The following is a 7,500-nucleotide window of genomic DNA, read 5'->3' on the forward strand; positions in this document are numbered from 1 at the left end:
AAAACGCGTTACAGCCCTTTGCAAAATCTTTCTCGCGCGCTCCGTTTTTGGTAAGTCGGCCTTATTCGACCCTTTAAAAAAGAGCACAGGGCAAGGCGCTGTATGTACCCCAAGTTCCATTGCCGTGCGCCTTTTAAGTGGTTCTGATGAAGCGAATTGCTACAAGCGCCTGCTGATTCCCTCCGTGCAGCTGTAAAGACATGCAAATTAGGCCGTCCTGCTCTGTAGCGGCCTTCTGCCATTATCCCTGGCAGTGGGCCGTCCTTTCACTTTTCTTTATTTGCATAAGCCTAATGTATCTCAGGTTAAATGTTTTGACATTTTTAAACTCGACAAACCCTTTCCAGTGGTGTTTTTCTTGGACGTGTCATTTGTTTCAATCAGTTCTGCACCTTATTTGGCCATGTTTTGGCTTAGAAATGATATGGTCCACGGGGTCACCATGAGTAGAGCAGCATCCGCGTTCCGCCGAGGCCTAGTTTAGGCTGTTTGTTGGTTATACTCTGGTTTCTCTTCAGATCGAATAAATCTTTCGCCTTTTACTAAAGATTTCCGTGGAGAGGAACAACCATGAGTTTCAGAGAATTTTTTGATGCCTAGCTGATGCTGGGCTTCGGTAATTTGGTGAAAAATAGCTCGAGTTCCCTTGATTTGGCAAGACCCTGAGACAGTGTTAGTGTTGTTGTTGGTGGTGGTGGTTAAGAAGGGATAGTAAAACGATTCGACTGGGCCATTGAGCTATGGGACCATTGGACGGTTTCGGGTGTTTCTTTGGCTTTGCGCGCTTGGCCTCAAATGAAAGTTGACGGTGTAGCTGACCAAAGCGGCTCCCGCTCGAGTTCTTGAGGACTCGCTCCTGTTAGCAAAACGCGTTACAGCCCTTTGCAAAATCTTTCTCGCGCGCTCCGTTTTTGGTAAGTCGGCCTTATTCGACCCTTTTTAAGGGACCCTTAAAAAAAGAGCACAGGGCAAGGCGCTGTATGTACCCCAAGTTCCATTGCCGTGCTCCTTTTAAGTGGTTCTGATGAAGCGAATTGCTACAAGCGCCTGCTGATTCCCTCCGTGCAGCTGTAAAGACATGCAAATTAGGCCGTCCTGCTCTGTAGCGGCCTTCTGCCATTATCCCCGGCAGTGGGCCGTCCTTTCACTTTTCTTTATTTGCATAACCCTAATGTATCTCAGGTTAAATGTTTTGACATTTTTAAACTCGACAAACCCTTTCCAGTGGTGTTTTTCTTGGACGTGTCATTTGTTTCAATCAGTTCTGCACCTTATTTGGCCATGTTTTGGCTTAGAAATGATATGGTCCACGGGGTCACCATGAGTAGAGCAGCATCCGCGTTCCGCCGAGGCCTAGTTTAGGCTGTTTGTTGGTTATACTCTGGTTTCTCTTCAGATCGAATAAATCTTTCGCCTTTTACTAAAGATTTCCGTGGAGAGGAACAACCATGAGTTTCAGAGAATTTTTTGATGCCTAGCTGATGCTGGGCTTCGCTAATTTGGTGAAAAATAGCTCGAGTTCCCTTGATTTGGCAAGACCTTGAGACAGCGTTAGTGTTGTTGTTGGTGGTGGTGGTGGTGGTGGTGGTCAAGAAGGGATAGTAAAACGATTCGACTGGGCCATTGAGCTATGGGACCATTGGACGGTTTCGGGTGTTTCTTTGGCTTTGCGCGCTTGGCCTCAAATGAAAGTTGACGGTGTAGCCGACCAAAGCGGCTCCCGCTCGAGTTCTTGAGGACTCGCTCCTGTTAGCAAAACGCGTTACAGCCCTTTGCAAAATCTTTCTCGCGCGCTCCGTTTTTGGTAAGTCGGCCTTATTCGACCCTTTTTAAGGGACCCTTAAAAAAAGAGCACAGGGCAAGGCGCTGTATGTACCCCAAGTTCCATTGCCGTGCTCCTTTTAAGTGGTTCTGATGAAGCAAATTGCTACAAGCGCCTGCTGATTCCCTCCGTGCAGCTGTAAAGACATGCAAATTAGGCCGTCCTGCTCTGTAGCGGCCTTCTGCCATTATCCCCGGCAGTGGGCCGTCCTTTCACTTTTCTTTATTTGCATAACCCTAATGTATCTCAGGTTAAATGTTTTGACATTTTTAAACTCGACAAACCCTTTCCAGTGGTTTTTCTTGGACGTGTCATTTGTTTCAATCAGTTCTGCACCTTATTTGGCCATGTTTTGGCTTAGAAATGATATGGTCCACGGGGTCACCATGAGTAGAGCAGCATCCGCGTTCCGCCGAGGCCTAGTTTAGGCTGTTTGTTGGTTATACTCTGGTTTCTCTTCAGATCGAATAAATCTTTCGCCTTTTACTAAAGATTTCCGTGGAGAGGAACAACCATGAGTTTCAGAGAATTTTTTGATGCCTAGCTGATGCTGGGCTTCGCTAATTTGGTGAAAAATAGCTTAAGTTCCCTTGATTTGGCAAGACCCTGAGACAGCGTTAGTGTTGTTGGTGGTGGTGGTGGTCAAGAAGGGATAGTAAAACGATTCGACTGGGCCATTGAACTATGGGACCATTGGACGGTTTTGGGTGTTTCTTTGGCTTTGCGCGCTTGGCCTCAAATGAAAGTTGACGGTGTAGCCGACCAAAGCGGCTCCCACTCGAGTTCTTGAGGACTCGCTCCTGTTAGCAAAACGCGTTACAGCCCTTTGCAAAATCTTTCTCGCGTGCTCCGTTTTTGGTAAGTCGGCCTTATTCGACCCTTTTTAAGGGACCCTTTAAAAAAGAGCACAGGGCAAGGCGCTGTATGTACCCCAAGTTCCATTGCCGTGCTCCTTTTAAGTGGTTCTGATGAAGCGAATTGCTACAAGCGCCTGCTGATTCCCTCCGTGCAGCTGTAAAGACATGCAAATTAGGCCGTCCTGCTCTGTAGCGGCCTTCTGCCATTATCCCCGGCAGTGGGCCGTCCTTTCACTTTTCTTTATTTGCATAACCCTAATGTATCTCAGGTTAAATGTTTTGACATTTTTAAACTCGACAAACCCTTTCCAGTGGTGTTTTTCTTGGACGTGTCATTTGTTTCAATCAGTTCTGCACCTTATTTGGCCATGTTTTGGCTTAGAAATGATATGGTCCACGGGGTCACCATGAGTAGAGCAGCATCCGCGTTCCGCCGAGGCCTAGTTTAGGCTGTTTGTTGGTTATACTCTGGTTTCTCTTCAGATCGAATAAATCTTTCGCCTTTTACTAAAGATTTCCGTGGAGAGGAACAACCATGAGTTTCAGAGAATTTTTTGATGCCTAGCTGATGCTGGGCTTCGCTAATTGGGTGAACAATAGCTCGAGTTCCCTTGATTTGGCAAGACCCTGAGACAGCGTTAGTGTTGTTGGTGGTGGTGGTGGTCAAGAAGGGATAGTAAAACGATTCGACTGGGCCATTGAACTATGGGACCATTGGACGGTTTTGGGTGTTTCTTTGGCTTTGCGCGCTTGGCCTCAAATGAAAGTTGACGGTGTAGCCGACCAAAGCGGCTCCCGCTCGAGTTCTTGAGGACTCGCTCCTGTTAGCAAAACGCGTTACAGCCCTTTGCAAAATCTTTCTCGCGCGCTCCGTTTTTGGTAAGTCAGCCTTATTCGACCCTTTTTAAGGGACCCTTTAAAAAAGAGCACAGGGCAAGGCGCTGTATGTACCCCAAGTTCCATTGCCGTGCTCCTTTTAAGTGGTTCTGATGAAGCGAATTGCTACAAGCGCCTGCTGATTCCCTCCGTGCAGCTGTAAAGACATGCAAATTAGGCCGTCCTGCTCTGTAGCGGCCTTCTGCCATTATCCCCGGCAGTGGGCCGTCCTTTCACTTTTCTTTATTTGCATAACCCTAATGTATCTCAGGTTAAATGTTTTGACATTTTTAAACTCGACAAACCCTTTCCAGTGGTGTTTTTCTTGGTCGTGTCATTTGTTTCAATCAGTTCTGCACCTTATTTGGCCATGTTTTGGCTTAGAAATGATATGGTCCACGGGGTCACCATGAGTAGAGCAGCATCCGCGTTCCGCCGAGGCCTAGTTTAGGCTGTTTGTTGGTTATACTCTGGTTTCTCTTCAGATCGAATAAATCTTTCGCCTTTTACTAAAGATTTCCGTGGAGAGGAACAACCATGAGTTTCAGAGAATTTTTTGATGCCTAGCTGATGCTGGGCTTCGCTAATTTGGTGAAAAATAGCTTGAGTTCCCTTGATTTGGCAAGACCTTGAGACAGCGTTAGTGTTGTTGTTGGTGGAGGTGGTGGTCAAGAAGGGATAGTAAAACTATTCGACTGGGCCATTGAGCGATGGGACCATTGGACGGTTTCGGGTGTTTCTTTGGCTTTGCGCGCTTGGCCTCAAATGAAAGTTGACGGTGTAGCCGACCAAAGCGGCTCCCGCTCGAGTTCTTGAGGACTCGCTCCTGTTAGCAAAACGCGTTACAGCCCTTTGCAAAATCTTTCTCGCGCGCTCCGTTTTTGGTAAGTCGGCCTTATTCGACCCTTTTTAAGGGACCCTTAAAAAAAGAGCACAGGGCAAGGCGCTGTATGTACCCCAAGTTCCATTGCCGTGCTCCTTTTAAGTGGTTCTGATGAAGCAAATTGCTACAAGCGCCTGCTGATTCCCTCCGTGCAGCTGTAAAGACATGCAAATTAGGCCGTCCTGCTCTGTAGCGGCCTTCTGCCATTATCCCCGGCAGTGGGCCGTCCTTTCACTTTTCTTTATTTGCATAACCCTAATGTATCTCAGGTTAAATGTTTTGACATTTTTAAACTCGACAAACCCTTTCCAGTGGTGTTTTTCTTGGACGTGTCATTTGTTTCAATCAGTTCTGCACCTTATTTGGCCATGTTTTGGCTTAGAAATGATATGGTCCACGGGGTCACCATGAGTAGAGCAGCATCCGCGTTCCGCCGAGGCCTAGTTTAGGCTGTTTGTTGGTTATACTCTGGTTTCTCTTCAGATCGAATAAATCTTTCGCCTTTTACTAAAGATTTCCGTGGAGAGGAACAACCATGAGTTTCAGAGAATTTTTTGATGCCTAGCTGATGCTGGGCTTCGCTAATTTGGTGAAAAATAGCTCGAGTTCCCTTGATTTGGCAAGACCTTGAGACAGCGTTAGTGTTGTTGTTGGTGGTGGTGGTGGTCAAGAAGGGATAGTAAAACGATTCGACTGGGCCATTGAGCTATGGGACCATTGGACAGTTTCGGGTGTTTCTTTGGCTTTGCGCGCTTGGCCTCAAATGAAAGTTGACGGTGTAGCCGACCAAAGCGGCTCCCGCTCGAGTTCTTGAGGACTCGCTCCTGTTAGCAAAACGCGTTACAGCCCTTTGCAAAATCTTTCTCGCGCGCTCCGTTTTTGGTAAGTCGGCCTTATTCGACCCTTTTTAAGGGACCCTTAAAAAAAGAGCACAGGGCAAGGCGCTGTATGTACCCCAAGTTCCATTGCCGTGCTCCTTTTAAGTGGTTCTGATGAAGCAAATTGCTACAAGCGCCTGCTGATTCCCTCCGTGCAGCTGTAAAGACATGCAAATTAGGCCGTCCTGCTCTGTAGCGGCCTTCTGCCATTATCCCCGGCAGTGGGCCGTCCTTTCACTTTTCTTTATTTGCATAACCCTAATGTATCTCAGGTTAAATGTTTTGACATTTTTAAACTCGACAAACCCTTTCCAGTGGTGTTTTTCTTGGACGTGTCATTTGTTTCAATCAGTTCTGCACCTTATTTGGCCATGTTTTGGCTTAGAAATGATATGGTCCACGGGGTCACCATGAGTAGAGCAGCATCCGCGTTCCGCCGAGGCCTAGTTTAGGCTGTTTGTTGGTTATACTCTGGTTTCTCTTCAGATCGAATAAATCTTTCGCCTTTTACTAAAGATTTCCGTGGAGAGGAACAACCATGAGTTTCAGAGAATTTTTTGATGCCTAGCTGATGCTGGGCTTCGCTAATTTGGTGAAAAATAGCTCGAGTTCCCTTGATTTGGCAAGACCTTGAGACAGCGTTAGTGTTGTTGTTGGTGGTGGTGGTGGTCAAGAAGGGATAGTAAAACGATTCGACTGGGCCATTGAGCTATGGGACCATTGGACGGTTTCGGGTGTTTCTTTGGCTTTGCGCGCTTGGCCTCAAATGAAAGTTGACGGTGTAGCCGACCAAAGCGGCTCCCGCTCGAGTTCTTGAGGACTCGCTCCTGTTAGCAAAACGCGTTACAGCCCTTTGCAAAATCTTTCTCGCGCGCTCCGTTTTTGGTAAGTCGGCCTTATTCGACCCTTTTTAAGGGACCCTTAAAAAAAGAGCACAGGGCAAGGCGCTGTATGTACCCCAAGTTCCATTGCCGTGCTCCTTTTAAGTGGTTCTGATGAAGCAAATTGCTACAAGCGCCTGCTGATTCCCTCCGTGCAGCTGTAAAGACATGCAAATTAGGCCGTCCTGCTCTGTAGCGGCCTTCTGCCATTATCCCCGGCAGTGGGCCGTCCTTTCACTTTTCTTTATTTGCATAACCCTAATGTATCTCAGGTTAAATGTTTTGACATTTTTAAACTCGACAAACCCTTTCCAGTGGTTTTTCTTGGACGTGTCATTTGTTTCAATCAGTTCTGCACCTTATTTGGCCATGTTTTGGCTTAGAAATGATATGGTCCACGGGGTCACCATGAGTAGAGCAGCATCCGCGTTCCGCCGAGGCCTAGTTTAGGCTGTTTGTTGGTTATACTCTGGTTTCTCTTCAGATCGAATAAATCTTTCGCCTTTTACTAAAGATTTCCGTGGAGAGGAACAACCATGAGTTTCAGAGAATTTTTTGATGCCTAGCTGATGCTGGGCTTCGCTAATTTGGTGAAAAATAGCTCGAGTTCCCTTGATTTGGCAAGACCTTGAGACAGCGTTAGTGTTGTTGTTGGTGGTGGTGGTCAAGAAGGGATAGTAAAACGATTCGACTGGGCCATTGAGCTATGGGACCATTGGACAGTTTCGGGTGTTTCTTTGGCTTTGCGCGCTTGGCCTCAAATGAAAGTTGACGGTGTAGCCGACCAAAGCGGCTCCCGCTCGAGTTCTTGAGGACTCGCTCCTGTTAGCAAAACGCGTTACAGCCCTTTGCAAAATCTTTCTCGCGCGCTCCGTTTTTGGTAAGTCGGCCTTATTCGACCCTTTTTAAGGGACCCTTAAAAAAAGAGCACAGGGCAAGGCGCTGTATGTACCCCAAGTTCCATTGCCGTGCTCCTTTTAAGTGGTTCTGATGAAGCAAATTGCTACAAGCGCCTGCTGATTCCCTCCGTGCAGCTGTAAAGACATGCAAATTAGGCCATCCTGCTCTGTAGCGGCCTTCTGCCATTATCCCCGGCAGTGGGCCGTCCTTTCACTTTTCTTTATTTGCATAACCCTAATGTATCTCAGGTTAAATGTTTTGACATTTTTAAACTCGACAAACCCTTTCCAGTGGTGTTTTTCTTGGACGTGTCATTTGTTTCAATCAGTTCTGCACCTTATTTGGCCATGTTTTGGCTTAGAAATGATATGGTCCACGGGGTCACCATGAGTAGAGCAGCATC

At 47.0% G+C, this 7,500-nt stretch overlaps 8 non-coding genes across 8 annotated transcripts; all 8 read left to right on the forward strand.

Annotated features, from left to right (window-relative positions):
* The first annotated feature begins 498 nt into the window (after positions 1–498).
* LOC143941402 (U5 spliceosomal RNA) lies at positions 499–613 on the forward strand. The gene has a single exon (XR_013264100.1). It is a non-coding gene; the product is annotated as a U5 spliceosomal RNA (small nuclear RNA).
* Positions 614–1,376: 763 nt separating this feature from the next.
* LOC143941403 (U5 spliceosomal RNA) lies at positions 1,377–1,491 on the forward strand. The gene has a single exon (XR_013264101.1). It is a non-coding gene; the product is annotated as a U5 spliceosomal RNA (small nuclear RNA).
* Positions 1,492–2,264: 773 nt separating this feature from the next.
* Positions 2,265–2,379, forward strand: LOC143941405 (U5 spliceosomal RNA). Its single transcript, XR_013264102.1, has one exon. It is a non-coding gene; the product is annotated as a U5 spliceosomal RNA (small nuclear RNA).
* Positions 2,380–3,142: 763 nt separating this feature from the next.
* Positions 3,143–3,257, forward strand: LOC143941406 (U5 spliceosomal RNA). The gene has a single exon (XR_013264103.1). It is a non-coding gene; the product is annotated as a U5 spliceosomal RNA (small nuclear RNA).
* A 763-nt stretch (positions 3,258–4,020) lies between these two features.
* LOC143941407 (U5 spliceosomal RNA) lies at positions 4,021–4,135 on the forward strand. The gene has a single exon (XR_013264104.1). It is a non-coding gene; the product is annotated as a U5 spliceosomal RNA (small nuclear RNA).
* Positions 4,136–4,901: 766 nt separating this feature from the next.
* On the forward strand, positions 4,902–5,016 carry LOC143941408 (U5 spliceosomal RNA). The gene has a single exon (XR_013264105.1). It is a non-coding gene; the product is annotated as a U5 spliceosomal RNA (small nuclear RNA).
* Positions 5,017–5,782: 766 nt separating this feature from the next.
* LOC143941409 (U5 spliceosomal RNA) lies at positions 5,783–5,897 on the forward strand. The gene has a single exon (XR_013264106.1). It is a non-coding gene; the product is annotated as a U5 spliceosomal RNA (small nuclear RNA).
* Positions 5,898–6,661: 764 nt separating this feature from the next.
* LOC143941410 (U5 spliceosomal RNA) lies at positions 6,662–6,776 on the forward strand. Its single transcript, XR_013264107.1, has one exon. It is a non-coding gene; the product is annotated as a U5 spliceosomal RNA (small nuclear RNA).
* The last annotated feature ends 724 nt before the right edge of the window (positions 6,777–7,500 follow it).

This window comes from Lithobates pipiens, unplaced genomic scaffold (genome assembly GCF_037356315.1).
Source record: "Lithobates pipiens isolate NorthernLeopardFrog02 unplaced genomic scaffold, aLitPip1_a1.2 Scaffold_3, whole genome shotgun sequence".
Taxonomy (NCBI): domain Eukaryota; kingdom Metazoa; phylum Chordata; class Amphibia; order Anura; family Ranidae; genus Lithobates; species Lithobates pipiens.